Source organism: Patella vulgata, chromosome 5 (genome assembly GCF_932274485.2).
Source record: "Patella vulgata chromosome 5, xgPatVulg1.2, whole genome shotgun sequence".
Classification (NCBI taxonomy): Eukaryota; Metazoa; Mollusca; class Gastropoda; family Patellidae; genus Patella; species Patella vulgata.
In genome coordinates, this window is record NC_065883.2 from 67,206,558 (window position 1) to 67,230,305 (window position 23,748).

At 39.4% G+C, this 23,748-nt stretch overlaps 1 long non-coding RNA gene across 1 annotated transcript; it reads right to left on the minus strand.

Annotated features, from left to right (window-relative positions):
* Positions 1-6,430: 6,430 nt before the first annotated feature.
* Positions 6,431-21,814, minus strand: LOC126820470 (uncharacterized). Its single transcript, XR_007679966.1, has 4 exons — positions 21,645-21,814; positions 15,851-15,884; positions 10,541-10,630; positions 6,431-6,575 (listed from the first exon to the last, which is right to left on the minus strand). It is a non-coding gene; the product is annotated as an uncharacterized LOC126820470 (long non-coding RNA).
* Positions 21,815-23,748: the final 1,934 nt, after the last annotated feature.

Sequence of the window (23,748 nt, forward strand, 5' to 3'; positions counted from 1 at the left end):
TGCTAATACTTGAGACCTAGATATTGACACAAATGGGTCGCAACACACACACACACATGAATGTATATAAACTGATTTACATTCAATCGTTGCTGTTTTTACTGTAATTTCTAATTAGTTATATTCGGCGAAATACGCCAGAAGGCTCGACCGAATTGCAAACTCTAGAGTCTTGTTATTCCAGTCTACACCGATAGTATTTATTGTGCATGCTCTCCTGATAAGAATATGACGTCGCCGTTTGACATGACTTGTGGAATGTGTCTAGCCTCGTTCTTCGAGTCCCTTGTTACAAATGACGCTGAAACGCATTATGGTACACGATTCGTGTACCAATGGTAAAATGTTTATTTTGTCTTAAATATTGGATATCTGAAGCCCATACTTTCCCCTTAAGATCACAACATCAATGTCGATTTAAATTGACAAATAATTCGTGTTTTCAATGTCGAAGAATTTGGATGATATTGAGTTAGAGACTTAGCTACTTTAAATTACAAGCACTGGCCTTCGAAGACCGAGGTATTCCTTTTCCGAATTAGGGACCGGTTTGTGAAGGGGGTGTAGCCGAGTTTTATAACGCCTGCACTTTATAAGGCCTGACATCGAGTCAAGCGGTGTGGTGGCGAAGGCGAACCTAGATTTGTACGTAACAAACGGTCTCCGGGCGCAAGTAATTTTTTGATATACAGATGACCTGGTTTGTGTTGAGGGGATGTTAAATCACACTTTCTTCTCTCATTGCAAATTATTATTTCCCTTTCTTGGTGTTTAACGTCTGCTTCCACATAAAGGGATCCTTTATACTCGTGGGTAAGAGAGCAGGGACCTGTTTCACGAAATTTTAACTAAAGATGAAATCCAAATTTTAGTAGATACTTCGATTTTGATTGGCTACGCACTGAAATCAATCTAATATTATCCAATCAAATTACTAAAATTTGGATTTTATCTTAGTTAAAATTTCGTGAAACAGGCCCCAGGGCCTCAGTTCATAGAGCATTCTCAGACTTACTCAACTATCAATCACTGTTTATGAGAAATATCTTTGATCCAGAAACACAAAACTTTGCAAAAGTTTTATAAAGGACTATAGGCAAACAATTTTGAGTAACTTCTTAAACATACATTATGCAAGAGCTAGATCTGCCTATTGCGGGTCTTTCTTTAAGCCTGAAATGTTTTCTAAATTATTAATTAGACATTAATTAACTGATCCAGGCCATAATCAACTCTCGATGGCATCGGATGTCTCCGATATTAATTAGGTTAGAACAGTTCGGCCATATTTTGATTTAAGCTAAAAATGGAGGAGCGAGACTTAGTTTCGAACAACCAGTACGGTGGTTGAAATTATTGCACATGTCTTGTCAAACCTTCAAAGGCTAATATCTTCGCTCGCAATAGAGTAATTTGAATGAAATTTTCACATTATTCATTTTACATTATCTATTTTCGAACTATTATAGCATTATCTAAATCTATAACATAATGTATCTTTAAAATATGTTTGTGATGTTGGTATGAGTTTATCTACTAATGTATCTTTAAGTTTGAGGATGCTGTGAAATCAGTCCCTGGACTCTCAATTGGAACGTACACCGTCTTTATTATCACTTAGGAGCAAAACAGTAGGACATTAAACCCCATTTCATTTTATTTCATTTCTTAATTAGGTTGTCTTGGGTTAGAATCCTGTCTTGGGTTAGAATCCTAGCTTGGGTTGTGAAAAATCTTTTGTCTGGGGTGTAACGCTGCTTGGTTGACAATCAAAGTGTTGCTTAGTCTTTTGGGTGGTACAAATAAACGAGGTCTGCCCTCCATACGTTGACTTCCTCATAAACTAACCCTTAAAGATACATTATGGGAGATCAGATAAAGAGCTGGCAGTTTTCACTATAAAAACTAGATAATGTAAAGGGAATTTGCTGATTATTTCAGTCAAATTGACCCACTCTGAACCGAGAATTTAGCGATTGAATTTTAGACCTAGCCTCGATCATCATTACTAAAGTCGGTACGATAAAAAAAAACATAGTCTAGATTATCCATTTTTTGATTTAATTATCAATGAGCTTTGAGCAGCAGATCGGATTCCAATCCAGTGGGAGGAAACCGGGTGACCCGGAGAAAACCTACGAGGTTGGACAGGCGACCCTACTCCTTGTCACGTACGACCGGTAGATCGAAATCCCGCCAGTTGTCTCAACGACAGACCGTATGATACAGCGCGCGCGTGCTACCCCCCCCCCCCCCCCAAGAGTTGATTATGGTCTTGATAAGTTAATTAATGTCTAATTGATAATTTAGATAACATTTCATGCCTAAAGAAAGACCTGCAATAGGCAGATTTAGCTCTTCCATAGTGTATGTTTAACTGTTGGAATTCGGCGAAGAGTTGGCGGGAACCGCGATGTATGGGCAAAATATTCTCCCCTAGCATTATAGACGTGACTATAGGTCATTCTTTTCCCTTCTAACTAAAACATGATTTGGTTCGATTTACATATATAATTCTTTCATTTTTCTTTTCCTCATCAACTCAACAAATAAGATGGCCCCTTCATGTAGTCAAAGACATGCGTGCAGTGCACCTGCATAGAACGTCATGCTGTGCTGCTTGGAACGTCATCGCTGACACGAACTCATATCCGTTTATCTCCAGTCTGCTGGCAATATGTTAATACCATTTCCGGTTCCAAAAACGTGAGTGTCGATGTTCTTAACCTCTGCATCAGTTCTGCATCAATTTATGTCTTGCGGGTTTTTTTGTGTTGAAAAAAGGCGAACGATTAACGAGTAACCCGGATTTGAAAAAAAAACCTGACACGATACGAACACCCCTTTACTAATTTTTTAAAAAAATATAGTAGGCCTCCTTAAATTATGGAATTCAATGTCAAATACCAGCAAACTGTTTGGTACTTGAATAGTATTTGTATTTAATACACGCCAGACTAACAAATGGTTACACAGGCGCGTGTCCAGAGATGTGTGTGTGTGTGTGTGGGGGGGGGGGGTTCAAGGGGCCCGAACCTTCCCCTGCTGGCGCAGAGAATATTTTTCCTCTCCAACAGTCATGGAAATAACGTCGATAAAACTGAAGTGCGAAATATGACAGCCGTTTTGACCTCACTCCACTGTAATCCAGTATATATATATGTATTTAAATGAGCAATATTGTCTCAAGCTTCTGATTTTATCAAATACGCGGGTACCCGCTCCGACATAACGCCAAGCTGAACGTTGTCTTTACCTTAGACCCCCCGCTGCACAAATTCCTGGTCACGCCCCTGTCATACTGATAGATCAGGGGGAACACCACACTTTGGTGATAACAGAGCTGTTAAAATATTTTCTTATAATAAGGATTAATGACAAATCTATATTTCCAGCCGGGTTTTTTTCCCTGAATGTTTATGTAATATCTCTCATATAAATCACCATATGTTAGTCTCAGTTTGTCGACGCCAGTCTCATCAACTGTCAAATATATAAGAAAATATTGTTGAGATCATTAAATATGTATTTATTAACAAACTCAGCACGTGTGTGATGTATTTATGAACACGTCATATATATTATATGCAATAAGAAAATCGTGTGAAGTGATTATTTTTGTGGAAACACTTCCCAAAATATGTTTAACATCGTGTAAGCATGACCCGTGTCTAATTTTATGTGCGATTTAATTATACACATGTACTAATTGCTTCATACATGCCATACCTCGAATGTGAATAAGGTTATGGCTCATGCATGCTAAAAAGTATGAAATGAAATTAAATGGAGTTTGAAGTCCTACTCTTCAGAACTGGCGTGGTTCTGATTCCCCGGTTGTACGTGACAGGGAGTAGGGTCGTCTGCCCAACCTCGTGGGTTTTCTCCGGTTTCCTCCCACTGCTAAAGACCCCCTCCGCGCAAGCAAATTACTGAAAAAAACATGCTATACAGGTCCTGTAGAGTGCTCTGGGGAGAAGTTTGTCGGACAGCGGCGATTCAGCTTGCTCTTCTTCGAATTATGTCAAGCTTTCTATTACGTGCACGCCAATGTGGACACGGAACTTTGGCTTTGCATCCCATTAGAACGACCTGTCTTGAACCAATGATATTGAGAAACCAGACTGGTTAATCTCGAGGAACTGTGTCGATTACTGGGTGAGATCTAACCCTGGAACTCGGTGGTTAGTGAACCAACCAACACCATACTCACCGAGCTGGGCTAATGAAGACGGACATACGCCATACAGTGTGCTATGAGGGAAATTCGGTCCGGACAGCGGCGCTACTCTTACATGTAAATCGAATTTCAACTGTCAAAGAATCTTTTACGTGCACGCCAATGTGTACGTGGCAGTACCTCCGTTTTTTGTCCCATCCCAACGACTATACGTTGTCCCTTGTCAGGTCATCCGCCTTGCACCACTGACAAGGGGAAACCACGGCGGAAAATCCCAATGAACTTTCTCGGCAAACGCATGGATCGAACACGGGACCTACAGGTTAGCGAACCAAAGTTTCGCTCAAGTGGCTCACTTGTTTGGATAAAGTCAAAACGAACTAATGTATGGAGTTCACCAGGGATCCATTTTAGGGTCTATTATGTTTACCTTTTAAGCAAATGATATAGATAAATTAACCAAGAGTTGCCAATCAGATCAGCATTGCTTGAAGGCAGATTATTGACACGATGTAGTTGATACAGACATTTCTCTCTAGCTTCTATTATTTGTGCGTATGGTTTTTGAATAATAGGGCGGATTCCAGGCTGGTCGTACGTTCAATCAACAAAATAATTGGATTATTTTGAAATTTACATGCGAACTAGAAGAACTCAGTTGACAAGTGTGTAATGTTTGGGGGTTAAAATAGTTTTTGAGACATACTCTACATCGAATTAAACGAGTGTATACGGGTGAAAACCGTTTTATTTTTTATACCATCAGAACGACTAGGCGTCACTACAAGATTCGAACCGGATACATTGTAGTCGACAGCCCATTACCCTGACCGCTCGAGTAATACCCCTCTCCACCCCCACCCCACCGCATCAGTAACGCGGAATAACCATGCTAGAAGAAGAACCACCGACGTTGAAGTGGAATAGTTAAACTATGCCAACAGTAATTGACTAATTATCAAATATTCTACAGCAGTTGGCATGTGCATACTACAAGAACTGACGGGAACATCAACTATGTTTACCTACCACAGCGCATGTGTATTACATGATCCAAGTAGTCACCATTAGTTTTTCGGAGAACGCCAGATCGGCAACGGTCCTGAACATTTTAGCACATATGACATCATATGTGGATTGTGGGTTAAGGTTAGGGTTAGGACCTGCAGATTTCGTCAAAGTCTCCAAATTTAAACTGGGCTAGCGCTAACCCTAACTCTAAGCTTGGACCAAGCCTAACCTGGCTTACCTACCCGTAACGCACAATCCAGGTATGACGTCATATGTGCAGGACCGTCTCCGATCTAGCGTTCTCCTAGTTCTGCCCTGTCGGTCAGTAGTGTAAGCTATATAGTTCTTCCGTCAGTGTAAGCTCTGTTGGTATTTCGCACCGTTGTAAAATTTCAATAATCAAAATTTGATTTTGTCAATATGCCGACTTCCGCCAAGAAGTACGGTTTGAAATATCAATAACGTTCCTGATAACTATGCGTACAAAATGTAGCGGCGTCAATTGCAGTGTGATACGTACGGATATCATCCATGAAGGACTTCAGCTTGAAATTGGGTTTAACGCCCTACCTTACTACACCAACCGGGAAAATAAACGCCATGGGTATAAAATCAAATGACATGATGGGGTTTAACATCCTACTGTCCTGCTCCGACTGGGCTAATGAAGACGGGCATACACCATGCAGTATGCTATGGGGAACTTTTACCCGGACAGCGGCGCTACGACCTACTCTTATATCGAATTTCAACTCTCCAGGGATCTTTTACGTGTACATGGGACCTCGGTTTTTCGTCCCATCCGAATGACTATACGTTGTCCCTTGCCAGACCCTCTGTCTCTTATCACTGACAAGGTGGAACCACGCCGATGAACTTTCTTGGCCTCCAGCTTAGCGAGCCCACCGATTGTCCTCCGAGCAAATAAAGACAGGCATACGTCATGCAATGTGCTATAACACGGACATTTCCCCTGACAGTGGCGTTATGAATTCCAACTGTCAATGATTCCTTGACATGCACTCCAACGAGTACAAGGAATATTGGTTATTCGTCCCATCAGAATGACAGGACAATGTTCCTTACCGACAGTACCCAGACACGTTGAGAAGAAAACAAAAATTACGCTCGAAGGACTCCAGCTTGAAGTCAGAGAATCTTATTACCACTAAGTAAACCCAAGATATTTAAAACAGCATAAATTATTTATCTTTTCATGGCTGTTTCACTTAGACCATGTAGTTATTTCTCCATATTGAATTCTTCACACTATACAGCGATACAAAGCTGAATCTAACTAGTTCTAAGAGACAAAAATTGATGGGAATTTGGTATAGTTTCAGCCAGCACCATAGTAACTGTTGACAGCTCCTAGCAACACTTTCTATAAAATAAACAAATTACGCAAGTTACACATGTATATCATAATATAAATCCGCCTTATAATCAACAAACTAGCACTAAGATTAACAGTTAAAAAAATGTTTTCTTTTCTTTAATTATATTTGTGTTTTCGCCATTTTTTCTCTGCGAGTTGATACATTTAATAAAAACGTTTTTTTTAGGTTTGTACACATGTGATAAATCTCACTAATCAGTGCCAATTTTTCTTCTTTTTTTTACTTTGATCCTTAAAATAATTATTTTGGTATTTCAATGCCGACTGCCGTGTAGGTCTGCCAAATCCTCTACACCTGCGGAGCTCTAATTATTTTGGCAGACGAATCAACGACGACATTGACACGGTCTTGTCGGGGTTAGTTATTCCCCCCCTTTCCGCATCGCCAAGTTTCCACACCGATAAATGATTTTAACATTACGGGTGTTTTTTTTAAATAGAGTGGCACCGAACTTAAATCATAAAACAGCCAAATAATGATCGGGAACACATAAAAATAGCAAGAAATCCGATCGTCGCGGTCGTTACGGATTTTTGGATAAGTCGTGAGTATCAATTTCGTGATTTGTGGCCTGTCGTTTTTTAGCAGCACTGGGTCGTGAGAATTACACAAAAACCTTGACTAAAAATATGTAGAAACCACCGATGTTATGAAAAGGGCGGCGTTGAGGATATTTCTCAAACAAAAATAAATAAACGTGTACAAGAAAATTATAGCCCTATAGTTCAAATAAAAATATTATATTTCCTACATAGTTTGTTGGGTTAATGTTTATTTAGTAACTGTACTGTATAGACATGTGTTTTCAGTACAAACTCTAGGGGGTTAAAACATGTTGTCTTTATTCTCGCTATTTTTATCTACCTTACTGTATTATTCCCGTGAAAATATAAAAAACATTTACAATGTAGGCATCTTTTAGTTGCCTTGCAAGATACACCCACATGTTGCAATAGATGGACTGAGAACAGGAAAATTAATCGGGCCCACACTCTAATTGTTCCAATGCTTCACAATAAAATATATAAAAACATTTACAATGTATGTTTTTTAAGTCGTGATATCTAAGACCCACAAACAAAAAATAACTGGAGTTTCCGTGCCCTTATAATCTCACAAATTTGAGTTCTTAAAATTAATTACTTGAATGACATATACATATAGGATTAACAATTCACAACACAAAAACAACACAAGATATATATAAATACATGTAATTACTTCTCTGTTTATATACAAAAAATTGGTATACATATGCTTGATAACGACCAGCGAAATTTTGTCGAAACGTCATGTGTATAGTGGTTGTTATGGTGTTGACTTGTGTTATATTATGTTCAATCACTAAATACCATTCAAAGATTATACTTCTCTGTTATTTAATAACACAAGTTATATATGGATATAACTATTTCTCTGTTATTTAATAACACAAGGTATATATGGATATAACTACTTTAATAACAATAGGTATATATGGATATAACTACTTCTCTGTTGCATGTTTTGCAAGTATTAATATGGTCGTTTATAATGATCACTATAAACTGTTGTTACTGTTTTAACAGTAATTAGTTTGGTGTAAGCCAATATAGGCATAAATAGGCTAACGATCCCCTTGCAGTCGAAAATAGATATACGAGTAGAATGTATTGCCGCTGCCTGGGTAAATTGTCTCTCACAGAACACAGAACAATGCCTGTCTTCAATAGCTCAGTTGGTGCAGAACAATAAACTACTAAACCACATTTCATTTCATTTCAGTTGGAGCAGAACAGCAAGACGTTAAACCTCGTTTCAATTCATTTATTTCAACACAAAACGACTTAATGTATTGGAGTGTCAGAGACCAAACTTTTCATTTTCTAGTAAACCAAATACGTTACAGCCCATCCATATCTTGATATTATCTCTATTTTAAAGATGAATGTCGGATTAGACAGTTTATTACCAGAATAAGCCAATGAAACGAGACCATTATAAAGATACGGTTCAAAGAGATCTTGACCACAAACTACTTTATTGGCGAACCCACAACCCATCTGATATGTTACTAAACCAATGATAATTATACACCCCGAGCCATACGAGATGGTGTGGTTTATTTTCTGGTCGGGTTGGAAACGGTGATCAGGTGGATTGGGCAGGAAACCAGGAGGGTTCAGAAGGAAACGCGATCAGTTTCATTGGAAAGGGGGTCAGGTAGGCTGTGTGAAAGAGTAAATGTCGGTTTGGGGTGGGGGGGGGTCGATCGTTGGGGAGATCAGACCGGTTTGGAAGGAGATCAGTTGGGTTGAGTACGAATGCAGGTTGGGTATGTGATCATACTGGTTGGGTAGGAGATCACACAAGCTGAGTAGGAGAGCACGCTGGTCGGGTACTAGATCACACTGGTTGGGTAGTAGATAAGACTGATTGGGTAGGTAGATAGGAGATCACACTGGTTGGGTAGGACATCACACAGGGTGGGAAGGAGATTACACTGGTTGGTTAGGGGATCACACTGGTTGGGCAGGAGATCACACTGGTTGTGCAGGAGATCACACTGGTTGGGTAGGAGTTAAGACTGGTTCGGTAGGTAGGAGATCACACTGGTTGAGCAGGACATCACACGGGGGTAAGGAGATAAGAATGGTTGGGTAGGAGATAAGACTGTTTGAGTAGGATATAAGACTGATTGGGAGAACAGAACGGTTGGGCAGGAGATCAGCTCCGTTGGCCAGGAATTCAAAACATTTGCGGCCCTTTATCCGAGTGGTAAAGAGAGTGGGTTTTTGACTAGAATGTTCCGTGTTTGAAAAACAGGATTTTTCAAGTCCGGTCTCACTGACATGGAAATTTGTTCTGATAGGACGAAACACTGAGATCGACCCGTGTACTCTCTGGTATGCTTGTACAAGAACCCTTGACAGTTGAAATTCGACGAAGAGTAGGCAGAAATGCTGATGTCAGCGCAAAATTCTTCATATCATCCCACATGTGAACACAGAAAAAATAATCACGTGTTAGTTTCAATAGTACCGTGGCTAAATCTATTTTTAAGGCCAACTCAATTTTCGTCAAGGACGCTGAGATGTAAAAAAGGTTAATGCAGGTGATATATGTATATAGCTACTAGATATAACTGACCACTTGTAATGTTCCCTTTAACTAGCCAATCTATGTACAGATATAACTGACCACTTGTAATCGTCCCCTTTAACTAGCCAATCTATCTATAGATATAACTGACCACTTGTAACGTACCCCTTTAAGTAGACAATCTATAATGGTATATTATATCAGTATGTATATAGGTAATAGATATAACTGACCACTCTATTAACCCACATTTTACACCAATAAACTAATCCTCTACATCAATAAACTTCTACTACACAGCATCTTAACTACATAACAGCGGTTATTTCTGGATATTTTCACATAAAAAGGGGAGGAAAGAAGGCTCTGGTATGTATTTACTGTGGACTGGCTTATATAATGGACTTATCACAATGTGGGTTTTAACTTCTAGAATATAGTTCAATAGCTTACCAAATGAAATAGATCACATAGACAGAAATGAAATGAAATGAAATGGGGTATACTGCACCGACCGATCTAATGAAGACGGACATATGCCATACAGTGTGCTATGAGGGCAATTTTGCCCGCACAGCGGCACTACGGCTTACTCTTATATCAAATTCCAACTGCCAAGGGTTCTTTTGCGTGCAAGACATACGTTGTATCTTGCCAGGCCCTCGGTGAACACAGGGATCGCACACGGGACCTCCAGATTAGCGACCTCCCAAAACCTCCCAAATAGATAGAAGGAAAACATATAGTTACTGGTCATCATTTGCATTTTGTCGGGGGTGGGGTGGGGGTCGGCGGCGACATTGGGAATATGTTCCTCCCTAGACATCTTTCTTGGTACTACGAAAGGATCCAGACCATTAATTCTCACCTTCTCGATACCCACGATTTGTATTTCCTCTATATATAGCCATTCTCTTCCTTTCCCCCTTTCGCATGTCCCTTTTTTGTGGTTTGTTGTCTGAAATCGAAGAATACGGTTTGAATTAACATTTTCTGGCGGGTTTCGGTAAATATGGCAAATATTCATAGATACAGAGGCGAAAGCGTAACAGAGCTAAGAGGTAATATGTAAGCCTACAGCGGATAGTTACATGTTTTTAGTATGCAACTTCTTCAAGTTTATGTATCTTCAAATTTTAGTGGTCAACCTCATACAAACTTTTGAGCAAAGAGATGTCCATTTATTGCTCTGTCTGTAGTGATAAACGTTCAACCCAACGAAAATATGGAGAAAATGTGGAACCGGGCACAACGAGCTTTCTACTACATATATTTATATTTAATATATACAAAACTGTTTTTGTCATAAACGTGCAGCTTCGTGATATGCCTTTTTTTTACAAGAATGTCGTTAATTATCATACTGGAATGAAGTTGGCCATACCTTTCGGTGTTAAGCCCAAAACAAGTCACTTGTGTTTCAGGTTTTGTTTTGTTTCGGGGTTTTTGTTACTAAAGTAGTAGATGCAGCAATCGGTTATAAAAATGCTGTTAATTAGTACATTACAGACCTAGCAACTTGTGCCATGTTTTTTTTGTCTGTTAAACATATTGTCTAAATTAATTCCTGATTTACCGTGACCTCTATTTGATCTCTGCCTTGGCCTGGGCTAAAGGGTGGTACAATCGCGCTCACAATAAATATGTCTTTTAAAAAGGTGCATCATAATCAGTCCAAAATCCGAAATACTCATCTCCAGAGCTATCATACGACCCGCCTTTTGGACACAGCTCACCAAATATTTCCTCTCTTTTCCTTTTTGCCACTTTTGCATGGCAATTTTTGTTGACTTTATGGTGTAGAATCGAAGAAAAGAGCTTGAAAATACATTTTCTGCCAGGTTTTACTTCTAGTTTTTGTATCTCAAGTTTTCCATGATGAACCTTATACGTGCTTTTAAGCAAGCGAATGTCACATGTTGCTCCATCCGTAGTAAAAAGCGTCCTACCCAGTGAAAAATTGGGAAACGGCTTGAGCCGGTCTAAGGGACGAGAATTAACATTAAAATCAATGCGAAAATCATTAGTGATCTGTGGCCTTTTGATTAAACCATCTCGGTTGGGACATCATTGCCTATTGTTTTTGTATCAAAGTTAAGTAGCGACCGACTGGAAAGACAACGAAATGAAATGAAATGGGGTTGAACGTCCTATTGTTCTGCTCCGAACTGGGCTAATGAAGACGGACATACGCCATACCAGATAGCAGCACTACGGCCTACTCTTATATCGAATTCCAACTGTCAGAGTATCTTTTACGTGCACGCCATTGCGTACACGGGGCCTCGAGTTTTCGTCCCATCCGAACTACTAGACAACTGTCTTTGCCAGGCCCTCCGTCCTGCATCACTGACAAGGGGGGACCACGCCGGAAAGTCTGGATGAACTTTCTCGGCCAATGCAGGGATCGAACACCCGACATCCAGGCTAGTGAGCCGGCGTCTTAACCATTTAGCCACCATGACCCCCCCCCCCCCGGAATCAAGGTAACTTAACCCCATTTATATTCGAAGCATCTGTCAAAAATGTCATTGGTAATTGCAGAACATAGTTTTTTTTCTTTTTTGTTTCCGATGAATCGAGGAACGTTGGTTTCTGGACTCGTATTCTTCAATGTTTAGCCCCTAGATTATGATTATTTGATAATTTGGTGTGTATGTGTAATGTCTGTGTAGACTACATTACGTGCGATATTTCGCGTTTTGGTTCCAACAAAACGCATTTATATTTGGGTCAGCCGTGTTCAACGTTCGTCGAAAATCAACTCTGGTCGGCTACTTTGTCGTAACGTTGTGGCCTTCGCTGATATGTTTATCTTTGACCGACTTCAAATTAATTTTGATGTAGTTATATTCATGTGTGTAGAATAATACTAAGTTCTGGCCACTTGTGTTGGGTTGAGGGGCCCCACATGCTCAAGGCCCCAGGGCCCCCAAAATGGTTAATCCAGCGCTGCCTACAAAGTTCGCCGCCCACTCTTTTGTAAATTTTTGTATTTTCATTTTGTCTAATAATACAGTTCTGGCCACTTGTGTTAGGTTGAGGAGCCCCAATACCCAAGGCCCCAGGGCCCCCACAATGGTTAATCCGGCGCTGCCTACAAACTTCGCCCCCACTCCTTTGTAAATCTTTTGTATTTTCATTTTGTCTAATAATAATACAGTTCTGGCCACTTGTCTTAGGTTGAGGGGCCCTGTATGCTCAAGGTCCCAGGGCCCCCACAATGATTAATCCGGCGCTGCCTACAAAGTTCACCCCTCCTCCCCACCTCCACTCCTTTGTTTTGTTTTTTTTTTCATTTTCTTTTTGTCTAAAAATACAGAGTAAAAATCATTAACCCCAAATAAAATCAGAAGACTTGTTTCACAAACAAACTAAAATATATTAACCTTAGCTATATTTTCGTTTTAAGAAAAAAAAGCTAGCATATAGAATTAAAACTCGATAAATAATAAATACTTCTAAAAGCTTGTAATACAATAACACGACGAACGTCTAAATATAATTACAGATTCTATATTCAATTATTGGCAGACGACCGGGTGATACAATCTTTCATACCGCAACGTTTTTTTCCGAAACGAAAACAGTCGTTGTAAAGTAACATTTGTAGGTGTTGAGAATAACGACGCTGATTAGATTGCGGTGGGGAATATCCAAGTTACCGTTATATAATTATTTACCTAAATATACCATTTAATGGTTTAGATACTTAGTGCTTTATGACTTTTTAAATACCCGTTTAGCCTTTAAGTGTTTTCAAATCTACACTTGAAAATTTTCTCAGTTAAGATCAAAATGTATTTACCCATTATTGGACAATTTCCAATTATAGGTTAGTAATTATCTTTTTAAAAAAACAACCCGCGATTATCAGAATTTCCCCAAATATCAGAATTGAAATGGGGTTTAACGCCCTCCTTTTAAAAACGTGCGATTAAAATATTTGCTTCTCTTTCCTCACAATGTAAAATCAGAAATGAAATACATTGGCGTTTAATGTGGTGTTAAGGGACAATGTATAGTCGTTAGGATGGGACGAAAACCGAAGTTCCGTGTACACGTTGGCATGTAAAACAATCCTTGACAGTTGGAACTCGAAAAAAAGGAACAAAAAAGCTCACACTATATTTGAACTAAGGTTGAGGTCAAACTAACAGGCCAGAATGGTTGTCGATACATCAAAATTTTTTGTAAACATCAATTAAAACTTGTTAAACCGTGTTAAAGATTGTTTAATATAAAGATCGGAAGAATTATATAAACACCGTTTGATCCTGCATGATTTTATTCGTGGTTTTTAGAAATTGATAGCCACAAGGCGTGTATCTGGTTCAACTGTTACAACTCTTAATATCCGTTCCTCATTAATTTGTTTGCCCATTGTCCGCCATCTTGTATCCCAGAATTCTTTGAAGTTGAGAAGTATTTCTCGTTATAACAGATTAACACTTTATGTGTTTGCCAGTGATTGGAACTTATTTAAGTTAAACATACGCCAAAACAAACGATGTTCTGGGAATCTGGGATAACGAACACATTTTTTTTTAACCTCGGGCGTTATTTTCTAGAATTGTATAGAAAGGTTCTGCGCGCCATTTGCATTTTTCTAAAATATAAAAATTTTTCACGGCTTACTAACCGCTAAAATTTACGTAGATTGATTATTTAATATCAAAATATTAAAATCAAAATATCATTGGAAGATAATTACCCGGCTTCAGGATCCGGAGAAGGGGGTGGGGGTGACCTGGGCTGGAAATTTGTTGAAAGATACTTGTTCTCTAGCGTCATTTTGGCGTATTTCTGGGGTAACTTGAGGTTTTTTTGCTAAAACACATTGGTCGGAAAATGATCCTCAATTGACAAAAATATCGTAAAATATCGAGATTTTTAGCGCCTAACGAAACGTAGCCACGGTGTCGAAGTGGGTAAGAGGCTGGCTCGCTAGCCTGGAGGTCGCGTGTTCGACCCCTGCATTGGCCCTGAAAGTTCGAGATTTTCCGGCGTGGTTTCCCCTTGTCATTGGTGCAGAATGCAGGGCCTGACAATGACAGCTGTCTAGTCGTTCGGGTGATATACGAAAAACCCGAGGGCCCGTGTATACATTGACATGCACGTAATAGATCCCTTGGCAGTTGGAATTCGATATAAGAGTAGGCCATAGTGTCGCTGCTCGGGCAAAATTTTCCTCATGATTATGCCCGTGAAAGCGCCCCCCCCCCATCGAGGACTCGCTCCTCCCAGGACCCGGGAGTGGGGGCTCAGTCCGGGCAAACTTAACCTCATAGAACACTGTATGGCATATCTCCGTCTTCATTTGCCCAGACGGAGCTGACAGTAGGACGTCAAACCCCCATTTCCTTTCAATTCATTTCCTTTGCTCACATTCAGAGGCGTAGCCGTGACATATATATTGGGGGGGTCCGCAACCCTAACCCCTAACCCATTTTTTAAAACCCCTAAAAAATATAAACAAACACCATGTGGCCATGCTTTCTACCAAGACACCGCGTGCAAAAGCATTATGGTTACGTTGCTGGCTGACCGGGCGATAAATATTTGGTTTAGGCGGTTATGTTTTTGGTTACCTACATGCGATTCACTCTGATAAGTGGCAGAAAAAAATTAACAAAATATTACTGACAGGCAAACTACACACAATTTTACGGAACACAGGTACTTTTCACTTCACATATGTTTCCAGGATGATTATCTCTGTGTTTTATTTTAGCAGTATAAACCATATTGGGATATGTACAGGTTTTATACAGATAGAATCTTAACTAATCCTAATATATGTTGTAAATAAATAGGAGTTTCGGCCTACTATGTAATTTTTTTGGGGGGGTCCAAGTATATTCAGACCCCTCTCTCCCGAAAAACAATTGGGGGGTCGGACCCCCCCCCCCCCCGGACCCCCCCATGTGTGACGCCCATGCTTACATTAATTTCAATCCAGTTGTATTATAAAATGTTTTACATGTTCTATATGGAGCCCGTTTTCATTATCCCAGTCGGAACAGAACAGTAGGACGTTAAACCGCATTTCATTTCATTACATATTCTATATGGAGCCACGACCGGGTCATCATCGTACATCCAGATACCAACAAATGATGATGTAAACGATGTTACTTTAACCATAAATGTAATAGCATGCACCCAATTCACCTACCTGTAATCTAACTGACTAACTCTAAACTCAACAGCTGGAAAAATCAATTAATAATAATGACATACACAGGTAACAATTCTATGGAGTATAATTACTCTTTATTACTGGGTGACGTTTCTGCTAGACTGATCTAGTCTTTATCATCATGCCCCCTGGGTATCCATTTCAGGGGGAGGGGGGGGGGTCCAATCATAGACTGAAATCAAAATTAAGCTTTCTGAAATTGAAAATTGCCACTGTTAACTTGTACGAGCTCCGTTACTAACTTTAAATAAAATGTTTATTTGATGTTTCTTACGTAAAACTACCGGATAACCCAGCGCTGCACTATGTACTATTACTCCGAAACCGGAAGCGGTAGGTCAGCGCCATCAGGCCTATATTACTTCCCGGTCCGAGCTACCCCTATACACCAAATTTCTGCCTCGCGACAGCCCTAGTGTAGCCGCCAACCCTGACCAGATAGACAGACAGACAAACAACCGACAATCGCAAATATTAATATAGACGTATTTCTTAGGGGAATACAGTCATCCCATTGGCACCAAACCTGTGCACGCCACAGTCATATATCTAGGTCTTAGATTATTGTCAGAAGCGGATCCAGATGGGGACCACCCCACCCCTAAATGACAGTATAAAAATGTACCTATTATTCTGTGACAAGGTGTAAATTTGAGCTTTTTATTGATCGGGGTGATGTAGCTGATAAACACAATAATGTTATTATTCAGGTCCAGTTATATGCCAGAAATCCCCACAGACACTCGTTTTCTAAATTTTTCCGGAGGACCCCCGGTCCCCTTTAACAAAATATCCTGCTCCCGCCAGTCACTATTGTATTCATTAAAGGTTTAATTTATCGGAGTGTATTAAAATACTATGTTAGATTACGTTACTCAACGTGAATGTGCAGATTATTGATATTTTAGTATTCAATTCTAAAATTGCTCAATTATTAATGAAGAGTTTCTCACCTCGGATGTCAGGGAAAAAAACAGGTGAATGTAAAAATGTTTTGTTGTAATCGATACTATTAATTAAAAAGTCAGGAGTGAATAAAAACGCGAGGTGGTGATTCATACCTTTAAAGTTATTTCATCCTTAACCGGTTAACACTTGTCAACCATTCAAGGGTGATTTGGTTTCACTAAGGTAACAAATAAAGTGAGGGAGCGGGGTGTGGGCGAAAGGGGTGGAGGGGTTTTGGCCCCTAGGACTGGCGAGAATATTTTTTTTTTTTTTAAACTGACTGTAAATGGTTTCCAGAGTATATCCTAATGTTTCTAGCTTATAATGTACACATTTCGTGTGTGACAATCTTATTAATCAAAAACGACGTAAACTCAAGACTAATATAGTCCCCCAAACTTAACAAAAACGGCCTCTAAACTTCTGTAGGGCCTCCCTAGCCTACCATGAACACGTGCTCATTCTCAGTCCCTCCCTGGACGAGTGGGAGAGAGATAATATGAGGAATCCGACTAAAACCCAGATCCTATTTCGTTTCGTTTTTTATAGTTCAAAAATTTCGTTTTAATTCTTATGTAGTGGAGGCCATCGAAAGTCTAAAAAAAAACGAAACGAAATATAGATTTGTATTTTAATCAGCTTGGAGATAAGGGATAAATGGAGGTTAATCTCCTACTTTCTCCACCAACGGGGCCGATGAAGGAAGACGGGCATGCGCCATGCCGGGATTTAGATGAAGAGGGATCCTAGGGTATTACACTCATGATGCTCCTTCCAATCTCCTACCCTGACAACCAAAAACAGATGAAGGTGCATTTAAAACACAATTGAGCAAAGCCGGGAATGGTGAGGAAATTTTAAGATTACAGTGTAAGAAAGGATTATGATAATGTCAAAAATAATATATACACCTTGGTAAAACCGGCACGGGTTGGGGTGGGCTTGTGTGGGGCTTATAATTAAACTTGCCTAACTATCCTAACTAAGAAAACGGCATGACTGACAATGTATACAATTACTACGACGACGTGTTGACTGACACAGTTCATTAAAGTTTAATCTTCAATCGGTTTGTTATCAAACTACGTTTCACTCTGGAATCTCCTAATAATTCCACTGTCAGCATGCAGGATGAGTTACGGGTCAGATGACGTAACACTGTCTGCTTCACACACACCTTGTTAATTAAGCTTTAGGTCAAGTTCTGGTCGAGCTAAGGAATCTGAGAGAGAGAGAGAGAGAGAGAGAGAGACGGAGATAAGGGGGGGGGGCTATTTTAAAGAAACAAATTCAAACCCTATTCGGTTTTTTAATAGACAATCAATTGATATATATTTACTTCTTACTATATTGTATGTAAATTGTTTCAATAACACTTAGTAATAGTTAGAGAGAGAGAGAGAGAGAGGGGGGGCGGGGGGATTTAACGTCCACTCGACACAAACTGGGCCATTTCGGGACTAACATATGGTTCAATTTTATTTTAATAATTCGCTTGCGCGTAGGGGTCTTTAGCAGTGGGAGGAAACCGGAGCACCCGAAGAGAAACCACGAAGCTGGACAGACGACCCTACTCCTTGTCACATAAAACTGGGGAATCGAAACCACGCCACTTGACTCACTGACAGACCTTATGACGCAACGCGCATAGGTGACCTAATGGATTTCAATATAATGAACTACCCGGTGTACACTTGAAACAAGGTTATACGCTGGCACTCTGAAGGACAAAATTAATTTCAGTGGGTTCACAAGATACTAGTCATTCTGCACACAGACAACTATCTACTTCGAGAATAGATCTCTGCCCTAAATGACCGCCATATCCAAAACTTAGTATACATGTACTTGTAATGTAGTTCTACTCCGTTTATATCTGCCATACACACAAATACTAAACAAACCATTTCAATGATATTAAATTGAAGCGGAATATATATTTCTCAAAATTATCCAAGTATACTTAAACATACATTATGCAAGAGCTAAATCTGTCTATTGCAGGTCTTTCTTTACGCCTGAAATGTTTTCTAAATTATTAATTAGACATTAATTAACTGATCCAGGCCATATCAACTTTCGCTGGCATCGGATTTCTTCAATATTAAATAGATAAGAACGGTTCAGCCATATTTTGATTTAATTTAAAAATGGAGGAGCGAGACTTAGCTTCGAACAACCAGAACGGTGGCTGAAATTATTGCCCACGTCTTATCAAACCTTCAAAGGCAACATCTTCGCTCGCAATAGAGTAATTTGAATGAAATTTTCAAATTATTCATTTTACATTATCTATTTTCGAACTATTATAACAAGAATGACTAGCTCTTATCTTACATACTGTTTCTTTAAAGTTTTCGACTAAAATCGTTGATTTAGGAATCAAAATGTCGGTTGACTAGCTTAGTGTCTGTTCTCAAGCGGAGCTAATTGTAGATAGACAGTGTAAGTTTAGTATGGATACCAGCGGGCCCTGAGCCTTTTGCTGAAATGAAATGAAATAGGGTTTAATGTCCTACTGTTCTGCTCCGAGTGGACTAATGAAGCCGGAATGTCTCTAACACTGGTTAAACCCAAACAAATGTTATCAGTGGTAGACTGTATTTGAAATATTAAGACAAAATATGGACGGTGATCGTGATGATATATGGACGGTGATCGTGATGATCGTGATCCAATACATGAAAACAGATTGTTTAAACTGATTAAACCCAATGTCTATCCTTTGATATAAATGTTATCATGTATGAATTGTATTTTATATATTAAGACAAAATATGGACGATGATCGTGATGATCGTGATCTAATACATGAAAATTGATTGTTTTATTTTTTTCTCCCAGTGCCTGACAAAGACATATCGCCAGATTAATCAAACCCCTCTATCCGCCATTACTAATTCCACCTGAGAAAATCCGCCGTTTGATTCCATCTATCGTAAATTGCAGACGTCAGATTAATGTCATTATTCAAGACATGACAACGAAATGCAAACATTTACCTGCCAAGACTCCAATAACCTTTTTAGTTTCTGTAAAATTTGATTGATTACGCCTTTGTCTGACGTCTGTTATTGCGATTTGTCTATAAAGTAGTGCGCTACGCGGCATATTTCATGATATTAACACACAGGGGTTGCTAAGGTGGATGAATATTCATCAATCTTCAAGGCTGTGTTTTGTCTGTCATGTCAAGAAATCATACAACTTCGTCTCCCAATCTTTTGCTATTTGACAGTTTTTGTCATTTATTTGTAAACTCGACCGGAATGATGCGAGTCGCAATTAAAAACCAGTTCTTCATTATGCCATTTTATAAAAGCGATGAAACATCCGGGACTCGCCGCGCGTGCTTTCACCTGTACGGCAGATGTGGTTTAGTGCAGCGTGCATGGCTCGCGCGCACGTTAATGTCTATAATTCCCGTATAGATGAAACCTGGTGAAACGAACTTAAGCGTGAGTTATGAGAGTAGTGTAACGTTTAAAGCGATGAAAGACAAATCATATTTAGTTTTCGCCTAGTTGCGCGATGATAGCTGACCGTAATTAGGGTATCGAACCACTGATGAATTAGAAAAGAAAAGATTCCGCCTGGACTGCTATCAAATGCGGAAATTTTGAAACTTTAGAGATTATTCTGCCCCGAGAACTAATAATCCCCAACCATGAAATCAACGGAACCGTAAATAACATATTTTAATATTGGCATTCATGATTTTAAATTTTTACGTTGAATCTGGTCAAACATTGTGAGAGCCTCCATAATATCGATGCCTTTCAAATAAAAGAGAGTGATTGATGATGATTAGCCAGCGTGATGTCCCCTTGTCGGTGATGCGGGACGGAGATCCTGTCAAATACAGCGTCTAGTCGTTCCGATAGGACGAACACACAAGTCCCGTATACACCTTAGCGTGCACGTAGAAGAACCGCTTGTGTTGGAATTGGATGAATGCAGAGGGTGGGGGATGCCAAGCAACATCGTCTAGTCTCTCGGATGGGACGACATTCCTGGGTCCCGTGCACACGATAACGTGGAACAAAAAAAACCTTGAAATTAGAATTCGATGAAGAGTAGACGTGACCCGGTTAGTTCAAAAATGTGGAACTTTAAACCTCATTTCCTGGAAATATTTTGCTCTGACCGTGGCACCATATCCGTCACAGAAGATCTTTAACGTGCGACCAATGATATACAAGAGACCTGGTCCCAAGATCGCAAAACATTCTCATACTTAAGTTAAGAACTTAGTCACCTTTCAATCACTGATTATGAAAAAGATATCTTTGATCCAGAAACACAAAACTTTGCACATAGTTTCTTATTGGTGTATTTGATACATTAAAACAACACAAGTTTAAAAAGGGGTATAGATTAGTTAAAATAAGGCGAACAATTCTGGGTAAATTCTAAACTTAAGTCGGAGAATGCTTTGTGAACGCGGTCATTCGGTTACTGTTCCATTCGAACGGCTAGAGGCATCTAATTGCTAGCCCCCCCCCCTCCCCGCCTCGTTCTCGGTCTACGACGGGATTCGAACCCGAGTGGAATATAAGAAGTTGTATACGAAAGGAAAGGGATGATATCATTCTTAATAGGAAGCGAGGCGTGTAAAGACATGTCGAGGGTTATCTGAAATAACGGCAGTTCTTATAGAAAGTAACAAAATAAAAGTAGAGATATGTCAGAGATAGGACGAGGATTTCTTGTTGATGTTAGACATTAAACTAGTAAAAACTTGAGATAGTACAACCTCATATATATTATCATCTCCAGAATCAGTCTCACTTTTATATCATTCAAACTTGTAGAGTTTTACCTTATGGTGGTGTTCTGGCCTCTCTCTCTCTCTCTCGCTCAACCTCTGCCATGGAGGATAATCTGGAACATCTAATTTACTCCAGGACTAAGACGAATTAACTCCTTACAACGAGTACACGTACCACACGAGTAAGTCACACTTATACATTTTATGTATTATGTATGTAATAAAAGTGTGTTTTGATGACTAGAAATATATACACGAGTAACCTACATTTGTACATTTTAGTATTCTATGTATTAATATGTATGAATTAAAAGTATGTTTCGACGACAAGAAGTGCATGTAATACACGAGTAACTCACATTTGTATATTTTAGCATTTTATGTATTATGTATGTAATAAAAGTATGTTTTGACGAAACGAAGTACATTTAATACACGAGTATCTCACACTTGTAAATTATATGTATTATGTATGTGATAAGGGTATGTTATGGCGACCAGAAGTACATGTAATACACGGGTAACCCACACTTGTACTACACGGGTAACTCACACTTGTATATCGGCTATAGGAAAGGTAAACAATGTCAGTCAGCGTGAAATTGACTTCAGGTCACGTTAGTATAAAGTTCACTAATTATCAACAAAATCTCTTTTTTTCTACCTCAAACAGATGTAAATTAAAAAGTCAAGGTGTAAAATAAATTATTTTTTTCACATTTTTCATTTATGCGTTTCCTCGAATTTTCCTCGGTCGTCGTCTGCTTAACTTCATATAATTTAAAGAGTCAGAATGAAGGGTTTTTTTTATAATAATCTCAACCATTAAAACACAAAAATTAATGGTTATAATTAGACGCCATTTTATTCTGTGTTCGTAAAGGAGGTTGGGTGGTCAAATGTCGTGGTTTCGATTCACCACTTGTACGTGACATGGAGTGGGGTCGGAGTAGGGTCGCCTGTCCAGCCTCGTAGGCTTTCTCAGAGTCGTCAGGTTTCCCCCCACAGATAAATAAAATTGAACCATAAAATTGAAATGACCTCTCTCTCTGTCGGAGTCACAAGGTTTCGGGAAAGCATATACTTTGGAATGTATATAGTCGTGGAATATTGAATAGTGAAAGGGTTCGTCCTCTCATGACCCAAATTATTCCCACATATTTCTTTTAAAAAATCCATTAAAAACTATAGTCTCTATCGCGTTCACAGGGTTTTCAGAAAAGGGGGCATAACTCTGGAACGGAAATTCGTGACTTGTCCTCTATGAATACAATGCTTCACAGTTCACACCCAGTTAAAAACTGTAGCCTATATCGCGTTCACAACCCAATGGTTGACGGACGGACGGAATGAGGACATCGACATAATACGCCTACACCTGTGGCCGTATAGAATAAAGAACCATCTGTCCTGCGTCTTTTACCACAGACAAGAAGAAATCGCGCCCGAAAATCCCGAGGAACATTTGCGGCTAACACCGGTATGGATTTTAGGACCACCATGTTTCTGAGTCAGCGCCTTACCTACACGGAGCCACCGTGACTCGAGCATTCTAAATAAAACATTATGATAGTTCTATATTTCGCTTGCAGCTTTTTATGATTCAACTTTGTTATTTTCCTATTTCTAGGAGACCCTCTACCCTAGTACGTTCTCTGTGGATACACGTGCGACACCCCGTGTCGTTTTCAGTGCCACAGCGTTCACCACGTTCACCGCGAAACAGATAATCGTCTATTTCCAGCAGGCTACACTGCCAGGTTATCGGCCAACCTTACTTCTGAAATATACGCCCATATTATGGCATTTTTGATGCAGGACGAATTGAGACGAAAACCCGAAGTACCGTGTAAAAATTAGCGTGCACGGAAAAGAATCCCGCTGTCCGAGCAAAATTTCACTTGTTGCCCACTGTGTGGCGTATGTCCGTCTTTATCAGTCCAGTCGGTGCAGAACAGTAGGACGTTAAACCTGATTGCAGTTCATTTACGATCCCCAGATTCAATTCGAAACAATTAAAGTCGCTGCGATCGTCATTTGCATTTGTCGAACAGTATAATATAATCTACTCGCGTTTGGGTTATTTTACAATTTAAATAAAGAAAAAAATCAAAATAGCAACGACATAATCTGAATAATCAGTCCTAGCAAAATT